The sequence below is a fragment of the Silene latifolia genome, chromosome 9, assembly GCF_048544455.1.
Source record: "Silene latifolia isolate original U9 population chromosome 9, ASM4854445v1, whole genome shotgun sequence".
Taxonomy (NCBI): Eukaryota; Viridiplantae; Streptophyta; class Magnoliopsida; order Caryophyllales; family Caryophyllaceae; genus Silene; species Silene latifolia.
In genome coordinates, this window is record NC_133534.1 from 125,950,422 (window position 1) to 125,969,574 (window position 19,153).

General features: G+C 40.3%; 2 non-coding genes across 2 annotated transcripts; both read right to left on the bottom strand.

The window, feature by feature from the left end:
* Nucleotides 1-487: 487 nt before the first annotated feature.
* LOC141602838 (small nucleolar RNA R71) lies at nt 488-594 on the bottom strand. Its single transcript, XR_012524746.1, has one exon. It is a non-coding gene; the product is annotated as a small nucleolar RNA R71 (small nucleolar RNA).
* Nucleotides 595-18,741: 18,147 nt separating this feature from the next.
* On the bottom strand, nt 18,742-18,848 carry LOC141602839 (small nucleolar RNA R71). Its single transcript, XR_012524747.1, has one exon. It is a non-coding gene; the product is annotated as a small nucleolar RNA R71 (small nucleolar RNA).
* Nucleotides 18,849-19,153: the final 305 nt, after the last annotated feature.

The following is a 19,153-nucleotide window of genomic DNA, read 5'->3' on the forward strand; positions in this document are numbered from 1 at the left end:
GAGGAATTTGAGAGGTGTTGGTGAAGTTGTTCAACCCACTAGTGAGTTTGTCAATCCTTTCGCAATAGAAGGAGAAGAAAACCCATTACACAATATCCCACAAAATCCACCTACAATGCCAAAATTCTCGTCACACTCCATACCCACCGAGGAGAATCTACCAAATGGTACTCCTACACCGCAACATCTCACCGGAAATTTTATTGCCAAGTCCGCCTTCATCCAACTAGTTGAGAGGAGCCAATTCGGGGGAATGCCTAGTGAGGACCCTCATTCTCATATGGAAACCTTTTGCGATTATTGTGATGCTATCTCTTAAACGGGCGTGACTCAAGACCAAATAAGATGGGTCTTATTTCCTTTTTCCTTAATCGGCACCGCAAAGCAATGGTTGAAGGGCCTTGATAAGGCCACCCTTGGAATAGATTCTTGGAAGAAGTTGGCTCTAGCTTTCTACAAAAAATTCTACCCATCGGAAAAGACCAACATGCTAAGAGCTCAAATTACGGGTTTTAAGCAAAGGGATGAAGAGTCTTTGTATGAAGCTTGGGAGCGGTTCAAGGGTATTTGTCGCTCATGTCCTCACCATGGACTTAGCGAATGGTTTTTAGTGCAACAATTTTGGAATGGTTTATATGAAGATTCTAGGAACATTCTCAATATGGGATCAAATGGAATGTTCACCGAAGTTGATGACAATCAAACATGGAACAAGATTGAGGAAATGGCGGTCCATAACTCGCAATATAGTAGACCTCGCAAGGCTACTAGAGGAGGAAAGCATAAAGTGGACTCCGTTACTCAATTGGGTGCTCAACTTAGTGCTCACATTGACACAATCAACTTGAAGTTTGAACAAGCTATGGCTAGACTTGAGGAAAACTCAAAATCATCGAAGCATCATGTCAATGCCATGACGGAATCCTCATCAATCCCAAGTGGGATATGTGAGAATTGTGGAACTTTGGGTCATGACTCAAGTGAGTGTAGGGGAACAACCGAACAAGTTAATGCTTTCCAAGCTTACAAGAGTGGTACCCCTTATTCAATTTTTTACAATGAAAACACCAAGTTCCATCCAAATCTCTCATACAAGAGCCAAAATGTTCAAAACCCTCAAACAACATACACTCCACCACCCATGAGAAACCAAAATCAAAGACCCTTTTACAATCAAAACCAAGGTTACCAAAATCAAAATCCATACAATCACCAAAATGACCAAGGCTTTGATGTCCAAAAAGCGGTCCTCCAAATGCAAAAGAATCAACAAGAATTTTTCACCCAAATGCAAAAAGATAGCCAAGCAAAAGAAACCACCATCAACAACATTCTAGCTCACACCAAGATGTTGGAAACACAATTGACTCAACTAGCATCTTCAAGCTCACAAAGACAAAAGGGGCAATTACCACCTCAAAGTAATCCCCCTAGACATGAAACGGTTAGTGCCATTCACTTGAGAAGTGGTACAAGGTATGAAGCACCGAAGAAGCAAGTTGAGGATGAAGTTGTGGAAGCTAGTGAAAAGGAAGAAATTGTGCAAAACTCCAAAGATGGAGAATCATCAAAAGAAGAAAGTTCAAAGAAAAATGAAGACAAGGCCAAAGAGAAGGAGCCCATTGTGATTAGACTTCCTTTTCCAAGTCGTCAAGCCAAGCCCAAATTTGATGATCAACTTGGAAAGTTCATGGAAATTGTGAAGAATTTAGAAGTCTCAATTCCTTTCACGGAATTAATCAACCACGTTCCGGCCTATGCAAAGTACATGAAAGATATCCTCACAAAGAAGAAGTCGATCCGGAAACTTGAGACTATCGCCTTCACTAAGGTGAGTAGTGCAATAATTCAAGGGAGTTCACCTCCAAAGTTAAAGGATCCGGGAAGCTTCTCAATACCGTGTACCATTGGCGACACGACGATCAACAAAGCCTTATGTGATCTAGGGGCTAGTGTGAGTGTCATGCCATACTCGGTAAGTAAAAGGTTGGGAATGGGAGAGCTTAAATGCACCAACATCACACTTCAAATGGCCGATAGATCGACGAAGACACCATTAGGGATATGGGAAGATGTCCCCGTGCGAATTGGGAAGTTTTTCATCCCGGTGGACTTTGTCATTGTTGATATGGAGGAAGATTCCAACATTCCAATCATCCTAGGAAGACCTTTCCTACACACCGCCGGTGCGGTGATTGATGTGAAACATGGAGAGCTCACTCTAGAAGTGGGAGATGAAAGCATAACTTTTAATCTTGATAAGACCATGAGAGCTCCTCGTTTGCATGAGCCATGTTTCATGATTGATCACTATAGCCGAAAAGATGAAAGGAAGAAATCGGAACTCCAATGGAGGAAGAAAATTGAAGATCCTCCATTCAAAGAGCAAGTGAATTGTGACAAGGAGAGCTTTCAAAGCTCATCAAAATCAACCAAGGAAGAAGAGGATGGCCTCATTGGCCAAGAGAAGAAATTGGGAGAGTTGTCTCCATCTAAGCAAGAGATTTTCAATGATCAACTCAATGAAGTTTGTGGTCTTTGGGACGACGAATTTGAAGGAATTTTTAATCCCTACATTGGGCATGCCATCGATCATGATCAACAACAAGGGCCACGGTCTATTGAGGACCTTTATTATAATAATGAACAAGCTTTTGATTACTTTTTCAAGGTGTTGAGCAACATCAACAACACCTTGAACATGCCCCCTTGACATCTCATCAAGAATGAGAGTTTGGTGGAGTCCTCCCTAAACCACCACTTGTAAATATTTCTAACTCCCTAACTTACATTTCAATTCTTGTATTGCATTTTTGTCATTTTTGGATTTTTATTTACTTTGATCAAAATAATTGTCATGTAAGAGAGAAGTGAGGGAGGGACTAACGATTTCAATTGATGTGTAGTGCTTTACCTTAGTGTGGGGATGGGAATTGCCTAGGCTATCCATGCCTTAGTAATGCCCCCACAATGAAGAACAAAAGAAATGAAGAAGAATGGAAGAATGGTAAAGGGAAATGCATTGTGCACGAATGGAATGAATCCGGGTACAAAGGCCCAGAATCCGAGCGGATTCCCAAAAATCCGCCCGTCTTGTGCAATCCGAGCGTCCTGACCAAAAGACGCCCGTCTTGAACTGAGCTGAAAATTAAAATTTTCCCACTGTTAAAGAATCCGAGCGGATTCCAAAAAATCCGCCCGTCTTGAAGAATCCGGCCGTCTTGTAAAAAAGACGCCCGTCTTTGCAGCTGAGGAAAACAAGCAAAAATCTCTGGACTGAAATCCGTCCGTCTTTGGAGAAATCCGCACGTCCCGTGTTCAGACAATCCGAGCGGATTGTACCAAATCCGCCCGTCTTTAGGCGAGATTTCGCAAAGATTGAAGAAGCAGAATCCGCACGGATTGTACCTAATCCGCACGGATTGCACCTGCAGTTTCGAAAAATTTCGGCCCCTTTATAACCCCTCCCACCTTCATTCATTCACTCATTCATTCATAAACACTACCCACAACATCAAAACCCTCATCCTCTCCATCATAAAAACAAAAACCCTCAACAACATTCAACAAAAACAAATCAAACCACCCTTCCAACAACAATTTAATCACTCCTTCTTCAACAAAAATCAAAACCAAGAACCAAATCTTCAACCTTTGAGTCGATTTTTGTTTTCATAAAGGCAAAGCCTTTCACCTTCAAATCGATTTGGGCATCCTACATATTGAAGATTTTTCATTCTTTTCTTGGTTAAGCTCATCAATGGCAAGGACTAAGGGTGCAACAAAGGCAACCAAGGCACCAAAGGCTAAGGCACTCTCACAAAGGCAAAAGGCTCTTCAAACAAAGAAAGCTTTGGCTATGGTGGTGGCAACACCAAACTTGGAAGTGCAACAACAACAACAACCTTCTATGGGACCATCAACATCCTCTACTCCGGTAATTAATCAACTTTTGCATTATCCGGAGGTAACTTTTATTTCCGATACCCATAGAAATACCTTTGTCAAGTTTGCTATGAAGTCATTACAATCCACCAAATTCATATGTAAAGATGCCTTGGAAAAATTGGGTGTTCTTGAACAAACAAAAGCCTTTTTCAAAGCCATGGGGTTGGACAAATTGTTTGAAACAAAGGAATTAACATACCCCTCCCTTGTCTTGGAATTTTTAAGTTCTTTGAAAGTCACCAAAGTTGAGAATAGGGAAAATATTGAGTTTCGTCTAGCTAATGTTAGTAGACGCATTACCTTTAAGGAATTGGGTGAAATTTTAGGTCTTAGTGATAAAGAAAGCTATTTCAAGAGTTATGGAAAGTATGACCCCGAACCTCTTTGGGAGGCAATCTCCGGGAAGAAATTTGAGGATTTTCATGCATGTCATGCTCTTTTGGTCCATCATCCGGGCATAAGAGTATGGCACAAGGTTGTGGGAAATACCATAATTGCTAGGAAAGACACCAATCATTTCACAAGACTCGATTTTATTCTCCTTGAATCGGCTTTGAATATCGGAAGAATTCACACCAAGCCTTACAATTCTTTGAGGCTATTGGTTGATAGATGGCTTAATGTTGATAATGGGAAGAAGGGCACGACCGTTATTGTCAATGGCGGGCTAGTCACGGTCCTAGCTAAGCACTTTGATCCTAATTTCAATAAGGATAAGAAGTAAAAAGCAAAGGAAGATGGCCATCTTATTGATATGCACATTATGATCAACAAGTTCAAGTGGGTTGCCCATAACCCCCTTGACACTAAATATGGATGGCTAACTCGTGAAGCTAGATCGTTCACCTTGCCCTCGAAGATTTGTCGCCTAAGTGTCCACCGGACCAATTATCTACTTCCCCTTTCCGAAGAAGCCGAGTATATCATTCAACAACAAAAGGGTGATCTTGAAACCCCTCCTCTTCCATTATCATACCACCTTACCCCTTTGAGTATGAAGAGTTCAAGCCGGAAGGAATTGAAATTGGGAAAGACTATGTGACTCTTCTTATGCAAGCAATGCACAAGCAAGCCCATGAAGATCGGAAAAATGCGTATTTGGCTCAATATCCACCCCTCCTACATCTAGCTAGGCAAGGACTCCTTGATCCATCTTGTCCTTTGCCTAGTTGGGCGGATAGAGAAGTCTTATTTCCGGGTGCATCTAGGGACGTGGTGGGAGATAATGAGGTTGTTGGAAATGATGAAGAAGTTGATGATAATATTGAGGAAGAAGCAATGGAAGGAGAAAGAGATGATGATGATGAGGAAGAAGATGAGGAAGAAAGTGACAAGGAAAGTGGCAATGTGACCACTTCTCATGAGGGAAGTGGTGATGATGATAGCGTGATGGAAGACTAGCAAGCCTTGGAGACTCCTACACTCCCATGGTGTTGGGGTTGGTGTCCTTAACAGTTAGTGCAAGGACTTATAAACCTCTAAAAGGATCAAAGGGCATACTTTGGTATTATTATCAGTTGATCCACGTTTATCAATAACGGTTGGCTTGCTAGATAAGTTTGACGTTATTGTCATACAGATGGCGGTGATCAACTGGTCCCTAAAAGTCACACCTATAGGATACGTTCGAGAGACGTGACAAAGATGGAAATCTTGTCATGTAGATGCAAAATTGACTAACCAGTTAGTCGAGTTATTTGACTAGTAATTAGTAAAATATGTGATGTTGAGATATTATATTTAATACGGATTAAATATCATGGGCTAAGGCGAATTAATTAATTAATTCGTAAAATTAAATATAAACGATTTATATTTAATTAAATGTATATTGAATATAATTATACATATCTTTTGCTTTGTCGGACACGAATTAATAATTCAACTAACCCGTATTATTAGCTGATGCCTTAATTTCCGATAACCGATAACAGATTTATGATACAAACCCGTCATATACATTTCAAAAGTATTTAACGAACCGGACCTCGAGTTAAAATCAAGAGGAAGTGGAAGCCCACTTCCCCTTGTGGGTCACGGTTTTGGCCGAATTAGGAGAACAAAAGGAGACCTCCTCCTTCTGTAAAACCTAATCATCATTTGAAACAAAAATTAGGGTTTTGAAGAGTATTCTCCTCTGAAAAACCTGAGATCTCTCATCTCGACAAAACTCACATCAGTTCTCCCTATATTGCAAGGCAATCGGAGAACACTGTTCTAGCACAAGGGCATATCTCGGACAAAGTCTTGGGTGTAACGATTAGGAGGAAATCTGCTTTGATTTATGTTCTTTACGCCGCAATTTAAAGGACCCGAGGTTATTTCTTGTTCCTTATCGTTTTTATCGTTTTTATGTTTTATGACTATATTCACATGTAAATTTTACGTTATAGTCCTGCAATTAAAGGGTAGTATACGGATATTAACCCACAAGTGGTATCAGAGCGAGGCCACGTAAAATTTTATATGTGTTTTTCATCAAACGATTGTTGAAACGATGATTTATGGTTAAAAAAATGTCTCGGCTCACATTTTTTCACTGGCAGACCATATTTTTTTCTCGGCAGAAATTTTTTTAATTGCTGCGTTTTTGGTTGCTTTGGGAACCGTGTCTTGTTTACACGGTTGCTCTTGTTGTTGTTTTGTCTCGAAAACCAAACCGTGCCATGTTTTACACTATTTGTTTTGTTTCAAATTTCATGTTGTTTTTACATGTTGTTATTTTATACGGAGATTATAGCAACATGTCAAGTTTTTGTCAATTGTCAAATTTGTTTTAATGCGTTTTTGATCGAATTTGCAATTGATTTTGTCTCGAAATATGTTTTCACGAGGGTTTTGAAGTTTCAGCCATATAAGCATTCGATCGAGCGTATTTCTACTCGATCGAGTCTTTCGTTTCATCTTGTTTTTGCTCGATCGAGTCCCTGTTGTACTCGATCGACCCTGTTTTAAAAACCTTTTGCTCGATCGAGTCCCTGTTGTACTCGATCGACCTGCTTTCAAAACCCCTCTGCTCGATCGAGTTGTCCTCGTACTCGATCGAGTAGATTTGTTGATATAAGCTCTCGATCGACCTCCGTTTAGTCGATCGAGTGCTCCCCGATTAGCATACCCCTCGATCGACTTGCGAGTTGATCGATCGACCCTTTTAGTTCCTCGATCGAGCACTCATGTCCCTGGATCGAGGGATTTCTTCTTTAAAAGCTTTGAAAATTTGTTTCTTTGATTTAAATTTTCTTTTGGCTTCTATATGTACTTTATACGGATATAGTACACTCGCTTAATAGTGAATCAGTTCACTCACGTACCATATAGTTGTTTTAAAGCGTCTTTAAAATGACGGATTGTAATGGATTAAAATTAAATGATAGAAGCGGTTTTATCACATGAATTTTAATCATTAAAAGGTGGTTTGGATAAATTTAACATAATTACGGAATTATGTCACGAATGAATTTGTTTTTAGTTGATGCTTTTTTATTTATCGTTAATTTATGAATGCCGTGAATGCCTTTTAATTACGTATTTAATTTTACAAGCGGTTGTAACTTAGTGTGGCCTTAGTAGAACGTGTTACCGTAATGATGGAACACGGTCTTGGTTGTATTTTGAGATCTTGTATCTCCGTTTTGGATTTTTCACTTGTAATTACAGTTTTAATTAGAATGTAAATAGGTTTATATTTTGCAATTATAAATTTGTAATTTTTGAGAAGACCAAAGATGGAGACCAGATGCTCACTCCCGCTACTTGGATCAAGATGGAACATCAAGACAAGCTTTTCGGGTCCAACGGTGGATTCCAAAGTTGTATTATGTTCTTTTACTAGGATAGGCCACACTAGGAAATTTTTTATTTACGTATTGCATTACTTTATTTATTTATTGTTACGATAATTTGCATCATTTTCCGCCTAAAAACCAAACCACCTAATTATTGCATGAAAACTGACACATATAGAGGTCACGAGTTAGTTTTCATTGACATTCTCATGTCACACGTTTTAAGCCATCATCCAAATAAATTCATTCACGACAGACGCTAGTTATTCGTTCACTTAAAATGAATTATAATTTTGTTGATGGGATCTTCCTCGTATAAACTAAAATTGAGAACGGTCTTTATAGGTCAAACTCCAATGAGTCCCTTCTTCGTCGGTAGGCATACTATGACCCCTTCTACGTCGGGTAAGTTGGAACCGATTGACCTATTTTATCTCAACACTATGGTCACTCGTACGATCCTGTGATCATGGTGGACTATAGATAGGATTTACGGAAATCTATCGACCAAGAGTTCTTCCGGAAGAATTAGCTAAACAGTTGGCTTATCAATTTACAGAAATTGAGTCTTGGGATCACTTGTATCATTCTTGAGGGAGATCAATTATGCAAGTGCAAGAGTCTACATGTTTAAAATGAATTTTAAAATAGACTTAAATCACCTCGATGAGTTGCTTATTTCGTTTTGTTTTTCTTCTTTTTCAGTGTAGATCACGTATTAAACTACTAAACAACAAATGGCTGGTTCAAGTGATAACCCAATGCCAAGTGCCACATTGGACCGTGAGTCCTGGCTTAGGATCTTCATGAGTCGGATGAATCGGTCTACTCGGATCAAGAATGACGGATCCAACTTCGCGGATCGGGAGGCGACATTACGGAATGTTGCCGCTGCCGACGGAAGCTCGGATATCCGCTTGAGCCCATGCCGTTAAACCCAGGCCCCACGGCCGGAATTAACGAAATCAACGAGTATAACGATTTCGCTTTAGAAGCGGGTGCGGTAAAGAACGTACTTATTTTTGCAATGGAACCCAATTTGCATAAACGCTTCATAGCCCAAGGTGCAAACAAGATTTTCACCACGCTCACTAAGGAATTCTCGAAAGCACCGAGAATCGTGACCTATGAGCATACCACTCGCTTCTTTGATGCGAGACTCCGGAAGGGCCAACCGGTTAGCCCACACATTCTCAGCATGATTGAGAATGTCGAGAAACCGGAGACCTTTAATCGTAACATCAGCGAGAATATTGTTATCGACCGTATTCTTCACTCACTCCACGATGGTTATTCGCAATTCAGAGCGAATTACTATATGAATGATTTGAAGAAAACTCCCCATGAATTGCACTCCCTCCTCGTACAGACCGAGAAGGACATGAAGTTCAGTGGGAGTTCGAAACAGGATGTTCTCGTTGTGTCAAACAAAGGGAAAGGTAAGGGCAAAGCTCGTGCAAACCTAATGAGAGGTAAGGCGAAGTTCAAGAAGTCGGGTTCGGGGGGAAGAGTGGTCTGGTGAGGCGAGTAACTCATCAGGCATGACAAAGAGCAAGAGTGAAAACATGGAATGCCATCATTGCCACAAGATTGGGCATTGGAGACGCACATGTCCTGTTTATCATGAGGACTTAAAGGCGGGTCGTGTTAAACCTGTTGGTATGTCTTCTCTCTCTTCTACTTTTATTCATATGATTGAGATTAACCACGCAAGTTACGGAACTTGGGTACTTGATACTGGTTGTGGTTCTCATCTGTGTAATCATGTGCAGGGGCTCCGAAACATCGAACCCCTCGTAAAGGGTGAGGTGGACTTGCGTGTTGGGAATGGAGCAAGAGTATTTTGCCATCTCCAAGGGGACATATGTGATCCAGCTTCCAAGCGGATTTGAGTTATCATTATATGATTGCTATTATGTTCCTAGTCTTTCGAAAAACATTATTTAGTTCTGCGCTTGATAAACTTGGTTTTTCATTTGTAATAGAAAACAATGCTTGCATTTTCTCATTACACGATATGATTTACGGCAAGGCAGTTTCCATGAACGGAATTTATGTTTTAGATCAGACCTCGGAAATATTACACATAATGAATAAAAAGTTAAAGGTTGGTGACAAAGATCAAACGTATCTATGGCACTGCCGTATGGGACACATTAATGAGAAACGCGTAAAACAGCTCATCAAACATGGAGCTATCTCGGCTTTTGATTTTCAATCATTTGGCACGTGTGAATCATGTCTCATCGGTAAGATGACTCGGATTTCCTTCAAAGGTGTTGGAATGCGCGCTGCCGACCTATTAGGGCTCATACACACGGATGTATGTGGTCCTATGTCAATCACCGCACGAGAAGGCTATAGGTATTTCATCACTTTCACGGACGATTTGAGTAGATATGGCTATGTCTACTTAATGAAGCACAAAAGTGAATCCTTTGAGAAATTCAAGGAATACCAAAATAGGGTACAGAACCTATTAGGTAGAAAGATTAAAACACACTGCGTTCGGATCGTGGTGGCGAGTATCTTTCTCACGAGTTTGATCAACACCTAAAGGATTGTGGGATTGCCCTACGATTAACTCCACTGGAACACCTCACTGAATGGTGTGTCCGAACGGAGAAATCGAACACTACTTGATATGGTTCGATCCATGATGAGTCACACGGTTTTACCCGATTCATTATGGGGTTATGCTCTTTTGTCAGCCGCTCTAATACTTAATCGAAGTCCGTCTAAAGCTGTTGACAAGACTCCATATGAACTATGGAAGGGAACGGTCCCTAACTTGTCCTTTATACGGGTTTGGGGCTGCGAGGCTTATGTCAAGTGGAGACTGAAGATAAGCTCTACTGCGATCGGTCAAGACATACTTTATAGGTTATCCTAAAGGATCACGTGGTCATTACTTCTATTCGCCAACCGAACAACGTGTTTTTGTTGCGGCTAGTGCGACATTCTTAGAGAAGGAATTTCTCGAGAATGCAAAGAGTGATAGAACCTTCGACCTGTCGGAGATTCCAGAACCAAATACCGAGCAACTATTGGAGGAACCTATTCCTTCAATCCCGGCCATGTGAACATTCCGAGGAACCTAGGAGGTCGGGAAGAGTCTCTTTTCCTCCGGACAGATACATCGGTATGGTCGAGGAACATGACATAGATGACGTTCTACTCTTAACGAGTAGTGAACCCGCAACCTATAAAGGTGCCATGACCGATTCGACTCAAAGCTATGGCTTGAGGCCATGCAATCCGAGATGGACTCCATGTATGAGAACAACGTGTGGGATCTTGTTGACTTACCTGCTAAGGTTCGTCCCCTTCAATGCAAATGGCTTTACAAGATAAAGCATTCTGTGGAAGGTCAACAAGATATCTACAAAGCACGACTAGTTGCTAAAGGTTTCACCCAAGTGCCAGGTTTGCACTACGATGAGATTTTTGCACCCGTAGTCATGCTGCGTTCCATTCGGATTATCTTAGCGATCGCCGCTTTTCATGACTATGAAATTTGGCAAATGGATGTGAAAACCGCCTTCTTAAACGGCTTTTTGGAGGAAGAGTTGTACATGGTACAACCCGAAGGTTTCATCGATCCTGAACATCCTAAGAAAGTATGCAAGCTTAAGCGTTCCATTTATGGACTTAAGCAAGCATCACGGAGTTGGAATCATCGCTTCGACCAAGTGATAAAAGACAATGGATTCACTCGATCGGTCGAGGAACCATGTCTATATATCAAGTCGAGTGGGAGCAAGATTGTCTTCCTAATATTGTATGTTGACGACATACTCCTGATTGGGAATGACATACCTCTCTTAACTTCGGTGAAAGTATGGTTGAAAAACCATTTCCGGATGAAAGATCTGGGAGAGGCACAAAGAATTCTAGGCATCCGTATCTATCGAGATAGATCACGACGGATGTTATCTCTCGATCAGAGTCTTACATACAAAGTCCTAGAGAGATTCAGCATGACTAACTCCAAGAAGGGGTTCCTTCCCATGGCTCCAGGGGTGCATTTGAGCAAGTCTCAGGCACCAGAGACACCGGAAGAGAAAGAGCGCATGACACGGATTCCTTATGCTTCGGCTATAGGATCAATCATGTATGCCATGATATGCACACGTCCGGACGTGGCATATGCATTGAGTATGACAAGTCGATTCCAACAGCAACCAGGTGAACCACATTGGCTGGCTGTCAAGAACATTCTTAAGTACCTACGGAGGACTAAAGATTGGGCATTGACTTATGGAGGCTCTCGAACGCTATGCGCAACCGATTCTGCAGATGCTAGCTTCCAAACGGATCGTGATGACTCGAAATCTCGGTCGGGATTCGTTTTTACTCTTAATGGCGCTGCGATCAGTGGAAGAGTTCGAAACAAACTGTTACAGCAGATTCTACGACTGAGTCCGAGTACTATGCCGCGTCTGAAGCTACAAAGGAAGCGATATGGATGCGTCAATTCTTACATGGGCTATCTGTAGTGCCTAGTTCGAATGACCCGATCACCATCTATTGCGACAATAGTGGTGCCATCTTCCAAGCTAAGGAGCCTAAGTCTAGCAACAAGTCTAGACATGTACAACGGAAAGCTCATCTAATCCGGGATTACGTGGAGCAAAAGACAGTAGTGATAGAAAAAGATTGCTGAGATGATAACATAGCAGATCCTCTCACTAAAGCATTACGACAAGATAAGCATGAAGGGCATGTTAATTCCATGGGAATTAAACGTGTTCCTAAGTTGTAGTACTCTTTTATGGATCAGATTCATCCTCTCTTGTACTCTATACGACATCATCGTTTTGATATTTTATATATATATTTTGTTTTTCATGTGGAATTGTACGACGATTTTGAACACCACAAAGTGAACTGAACAAACATCATATCTTGTTAGTCCTTAATTGCCCACATGAGCTGATAACTCTGGCAATTATTTTGTGACGTTGGTTGATGGTGGGTTCAACGAGCCATAAGTCAACCGGTTGACTGACCAATCACAGAGGCGATTTATACGGATATTTCGTAGGACACCATTGTGACATCGACGTGGAGTCCTAAATGTTTTATAACATTCGTTGCCCGGTCGTGGATAGGACTTCCATGGTGATCCTTAGAGTCGAATCTCTTGACTATCGTTGTCTCTTGAGACTACGGCAGATTTTGGGTGACTTTGGTTTCTTTCTCACGGTCATCCGTAACAGGGGCCAAGTAGATTTTTTTCGGGTCATTTCATCTTTGTGCTTAGATCGGAAGGAGTCGAGTTGAAGGAAATATTCAGCCTTTATCAGGTACTCGATATTTCTCGGGGCCACCCGAGGAGTCAGAATCGAAATGCATGGCCATGCTCGGATACGGATTCGTTTTATCGGTTAAGTTACTCTCTAGTCGGGGAAACCACTCTAGATACGGATCGATTGTAAAATACGACCTTTGCGGATCCAGATCCGCAAATTGTTTTACATTGAGTGGGAGAAATTTTTAAATGAATATGAGAATCGGTTATCGCACATACACTTGTACGGACAAGTGGGAGTTTGTTGGAGCTTGTGTCCTCCGGTTAGTGCGGATAACGTCATTGCACATACACTTGTACGGACAAGTGGGAGCTTGTTGGGGTTGGTGTCCTTAACAATTAGTGCAAGGACTTATAAACCTCTAAAAGGATCAAAGGGCATACTTTGGTATTATTATCAATTGATCCACGTTTATCAATAACGGTTGGCTTGCTAGATAAGTTTGACGTTATTGTCATACGGATGGCGGTGATCAACTGGTCCCTAAAAGTCACACCTATAGGATACGTTCGAGAGACGTGACAAGATGGAAAATCTTGTCATGTAGATGCAAAATTGACTAACCGGTTAGTCCGAGTTATTTGACTAGTAATTAGTCAAATATGTGATGTTGAGATATTATATTTAATACGGATTAAATATCATGGGCTAAGGCGAATTAACTTGATTAATTCGTAAAATTAAATATAAACGATTTATATTTAATTAAATGTATATTGAATATAATTATACAAATCGCTTTGTCGGACACGAATTAATAATTCACTAACCCGTATTATTAGTCGATGCATTAATTTCCGATAACCGATAACGATTTATGATACAAACCCGTCATATACATTTCGGTATTTAACGAACCAGGACCTCGAGTTAAAATCAAGAGGAAGTGGAAGCCCACTTCCCCTTGTGGGTCACGGTTTTGGCCGAATTAGGAGAACAAAAGGAGACCTCCTCCTTCTGTAAAACCTAATCATCATTTGAAACAAAAATTAGGGTTTTGAAGAGTATTCTCCTCTGAAAAACCTGAGATCTCTCATCTCGACAAAACTCACATCAGTTCTCCCTATATTGCAAGGCAATCGGAGAACACTGTTCTAGCACAAGGGCATATCTCGGACAAAGTCTTGGGTGTAACGATTAGGAGGAAATCTGCTTTGATTTCTGTTCTTTACGCCGCAATTTAAAGGACCCGAGGTTATTTCTTGTTCCTTATCGTTTTTATCGTTTTTATGTTTTATGACTATATTCACATGTAAATTTTACGTTATAGTCCTGCAATTAAAGGGTAGTATACGGATATTAACCCACACATGGTTTGTCTATATCTCTTTGTATTTTATTTCATTTTGATCATTGTTGGTTTTGTCCTAGCAACATCAAAGGACTCACACCTCGGTACCATTGAGGTGTTCTTATTGTTCCCATTTGTAAAATCCAAAATGACAAAACTAGTTTCATGCATAGCATAGTGTGTGCATGAACTATACCCATCCTTGGACATTAGCAATAATGTCTCACTCGGTTTGGGAAAGTTAATGCATACACAACGGGAGGTAATCTAAATTATCCTCTCCGTCATAACAAAAACCATGCATCATGTAGTGTAGCTTAGTATAGAATTGCATTTAGTATAGAAATCATGCATCATCTTTGCATAATTTCCATCATTTTGGCCATTGAGGACAATGCCCATATTAGTGTGGGGATGGGAATTCTAACATTTAACTCTTATTCAAAAACCCATAAAAATGAAAAATTTCAAAAATCATAAAAATTGGAAAAATTGAAAACCCAAAAACAAGTTCATTTCCTTTGTATATATTATCTTGTATATATTGTGTTTGTTTTATCCTTTTTCACATTGATTGACTACGCCACATCCGAGACATGAGGATATTGAAGACCGCATGGTATGATCTTTCCAATCTCCTTTTTCCTCTTTATGTTAATGACTATGTGGCTTTATTTTGATTGATGCGGTATAAACAATGTGAATTTAGGACTTGCATTTAGATTATTTGGCATACTAGTTGGTAGAATCATATGCATTAGGATGTATAAATGCTAGTTGCATCATGGCATGTAGTTTGCATGTTAGAAAAATTTTGTGAAACCGTCTATTTGGAAAGCTTGACAAGTGTATATAGGCCCTAGTAGATGCTTTTTATTCTTAAGACTTTGTTTGTTAGAATACTTGTAAAACACCCTAGGATGTGTCATGCTAGTATCCGTTGACCCATGGTTTAAGGCCTAGTCAAGAGTACCTTGTGGTGTGATAACTCCTTGGCTACCGTTTATTCCAAGGTGACCCTTGAAACCATGCACCCATACATCCATCATCCATGTTCTACCATATATTTTTGTCATCAAAGGGAATGGGCACAAAAAGAAATCAATTTGAGTTCAATGAAATGAAAAATGAAAGAAAGTTTGCAAAAATGCATCAAAAGAAAAGAGGAGCAAAAATAGACTCCTAAGCTTCAAATACAAGGCACCCTCGTTACTAATTGGGGTGACTTTGAAAATGTTCAAAAAGAAATGCAAAAAGTTGTCAAGTATTGAAATGCCAAAAATCAAAAAGAAATGGCAAAGCAAGTGTTCTCAAATGTCAAATGCCACATGAAATTGGGGGAAAAACAAAAACAAAAGCAAACTCCCAAAGTAAAACTCAAATATCTAACGATCCCTTTATCCATCGTATCCATTTTTGTGCATGGTAGAGAGGGGACGACCCTTCTTCTTGTCTAGGCAAGAGGGGGAATTCCGCGATCCTCCAGTGTTTCTAACACCATAGGGAGTCTACTCTTGACAAAAGCATTTAACGATTGAGGACAAAGGTACCCTAGCTTGACACATTTTGGAGGTTATTTATTGGTATCCTTCTAGGCTTAGTAGTTTGAACAAATTGCATCTATGAAGGATTGTGTACCCTTGAATTGCTTCCCTTGTAGATAATTTCCGCCACTTGATGAGGGAGTGGCTATTCTTTTTGTAGATGCATCCATTATGTGATTTTGTGTGCTTAATGTTTGGATGTGTCGCCATTTTGGCAAGACCCACCTTGCCTTGCAAGAAGGCATCCTACCTCATGGTTGTCTTGTTGTGAGTTGAAGGGGCGGAGTGAGACCCGCTAATTGTCTCATATCGGCTATATTATTAGGATAGGTTAGTATTGGTCCTAGTCTTTGTCACCTCTTTACTCGGGACGAGCAAAGGTTCGGTTTGGGGATATTTGATGTGACCATAATTGGCGCATATTTAGCCCCCGAATTACCCTTGTTTCCATGCTTTTTAGTGCTTATTTGGGTCATTTCTTATCTTTAGTTCTTTGTTTTGCATATTCTTTGAGATTTTGATCCCTTGGTAGGAAAGGAGTAAGAATCTTGCATTTTCATGGCAAAACAAGACTAAATTAATCAAATTCAATGACCAAGCATCAAGGAGAGACAAGATTAGAAGGCCTTTGTACATATCATAGTAGAAGAGCAATGTTGAGAAAGGATCCTTGAGTCCCCAAGGAAATCCCCAAGGAATTTATGAAGAAAAGGGAAGAAAAAGAAGAAGTATCACGATCGACAATCCGAGCGGATTGTCGCAATCCGCCCGTCCCGCCTATCCACAATCCGAGCGCCCCACTGGAATCCGCTCGGATTCCCCTCAAGCAATCCGCCCGGATTCCCCAGAATCCGCTCGGACTCCTTCGACCAAATCCGGCCGTCCCGACCCTAATCCGCCCGGATTCCTTCACAGCGCGGGTTGCCTTCTTCAAGCTACGAAAAGAGAAGCCCTTCTCTCAGAAAATACCGGAGTCTCCTTGCTCTACTTAAAAAGTGTAATTACTAGTTTAGCCCTTAGTTAACCCTAATGCATCCTCCCTAATTTTCACTATAAATACCCCATTAGTCTAATTAGAGGGGCATGTTCTTCTTATCAATAATTAGTGTAGTTAATATCAATCAAATCTCTCTTTAATATTGTAATCAAGTATTAATCAAGTTTTAATCCAAGTTTTAGTTCTTTAATCTCTCTTTTGTTCATCCTTTATTTTGGGTAATTGAAGATTATTTGGGTTATTATTGGGAGATTGACAACCTCTCAATCTAGCATTCAAGTACTTCTATTATTCTTGCTTTATTATTGGAATCATTAGTAGGTATAATCTCTTAATCCCTTTTTAATTATTATTAATTACTTTCATTTATTCATCATGTTTCATATTGTTGGTATGATTGACAACCTTGCTAGCATGATCAACATGATAATGAGTGAGTAGTCTCTTAGCTAGGGTTAATGGGTGATTAGGGGAAACCAACATGGGGAATGATTCATGCTTAAATTAATATGCTTTCATATCTTATTTGCTTGCTTGTTTTGATCTCAACTCATGCACATGTTATATTTGATGAAATGCTAAGCCTATGAATCCTTGCATTTACTATCATCTCCTATCTTTTCAATGAGACTTGTAAGACATAACCCAACTCGAGTCTCATTAGACCATGCATGTTGTTGAGTAGGGAAGATTAAGTCGACTTGTAGGTGTTGTACAATCTAATTGATTCGGCTCAGGGACCCAAACTTTCCTAGGATTGTAAGATATAACCCAACTCAATCCATCACAACAATAATTGCTTGCTTATAATTTGAGAACATGTTTGTATGATCAATTCCCATGATTCCCCTATGATCCCATGACACCTTAGTGCCTTTAATCAATTGTTTACACCCCTTTAATTCATCTTGCTTGTTTATTTTCATTGTTATTCTAGTTTAGTAACCTTCTACATCAACCCAATTTGTGACACCCCTTAGACACCACTAGTTACAATAAAAATCTCATTTCAACTCCCGTCCCTTGGGATCCGACCTTTACTTGCCTCTTTACTAATTGTAGAGTTGCTTGTTAAGCTATAAATTGTGTTTTGATTCGACCGTGACCAACGACCACATCTATCTATTTGTGAATGCTAAGCGGGATCGCATCAAAAATGGCGCCGTTACCGGGGACGGTGTTTGTTTGATTTAGATTTCCTTTTTGTTATTAGTTGTGTCTTTCTTCGCCTTGAGGAAGTAAAAATCCTCAAGGTTTGTTCTAATTGTTTTTGAGTTGTTTAATATTTTGCATGTCTAGAAGGTTACAAAGTGATTTGTTACCTTTTGACCGTGAAATCGAAAGAACCTTGACGAATAATAGGAGACTTGTTAGGAGGAATTTGAGAGGTGTTGGTGAAGTTGTTCAACCCACTAGTGAGTTTGTCAATCCTTTCGCAATAGAAGGAGAAGAAAACCCATTACACAATATCCCACAAAATCCACCTACAATGCCAAAATTCTCGTCACACTCCATACCCACCGAGGAGAATCTACCAAATGGTACTCCTACACCGCAACATCTCACCGGAAATTTTATTGCCAAGTCCGCCTTCATCCAACTAGTTGAGAGGAGCCAATTCGGGGGAATGCCTAGTGAGGACCCTCATTCTCATATGGAAACCTTTTGCGATTATTGTGATGCTATCTCTTAAACGGGCGTGACTCAAGACCAAATAAGATGGGTCTTATTTCCTTTTTCCTTAATCGGCACCGCAAAGCAATGGTTGAAGGGCCTTGATAAGGCCACCCTTGGAATAGATTCTTGGAAGAAGTTGGCTCTAGCTTTCTACAAAAAATTCTACCCACCGGAAAAGACCAACATGCTAAGAGCTCAAATTACGGGTTTTAAGCAAAGGGATGAAGAGTCTTTGTATGAAGCTTGGGAGCGGTTCAAGGGTATTTGTCGCTCATGTCCTCACCATGGACTTAGCGAATGGTTTTTAGTGCAACAATTTTGGAATGGTTTATATGAAGATTCTAGGAACATTCTCAATATGGGATCAAATGGAATGTTCACCGAAGTTGATGACAATCAAACATGGAACAAGATTGAGGAAATGGCGGTCCATAACTCGCAATATAGTAGACCTCGCAAGGCTACTAGAGGAGGAAAGCATAAAGTGGACTCCGTTACTCAATTGGGTGCTCAACTTAGTGCTCACATTGACACAATCAACTTGAAGTTTGAACAAGCTATGGCTAGACTTGAGGAAAACTCAAAATCATCGAAGC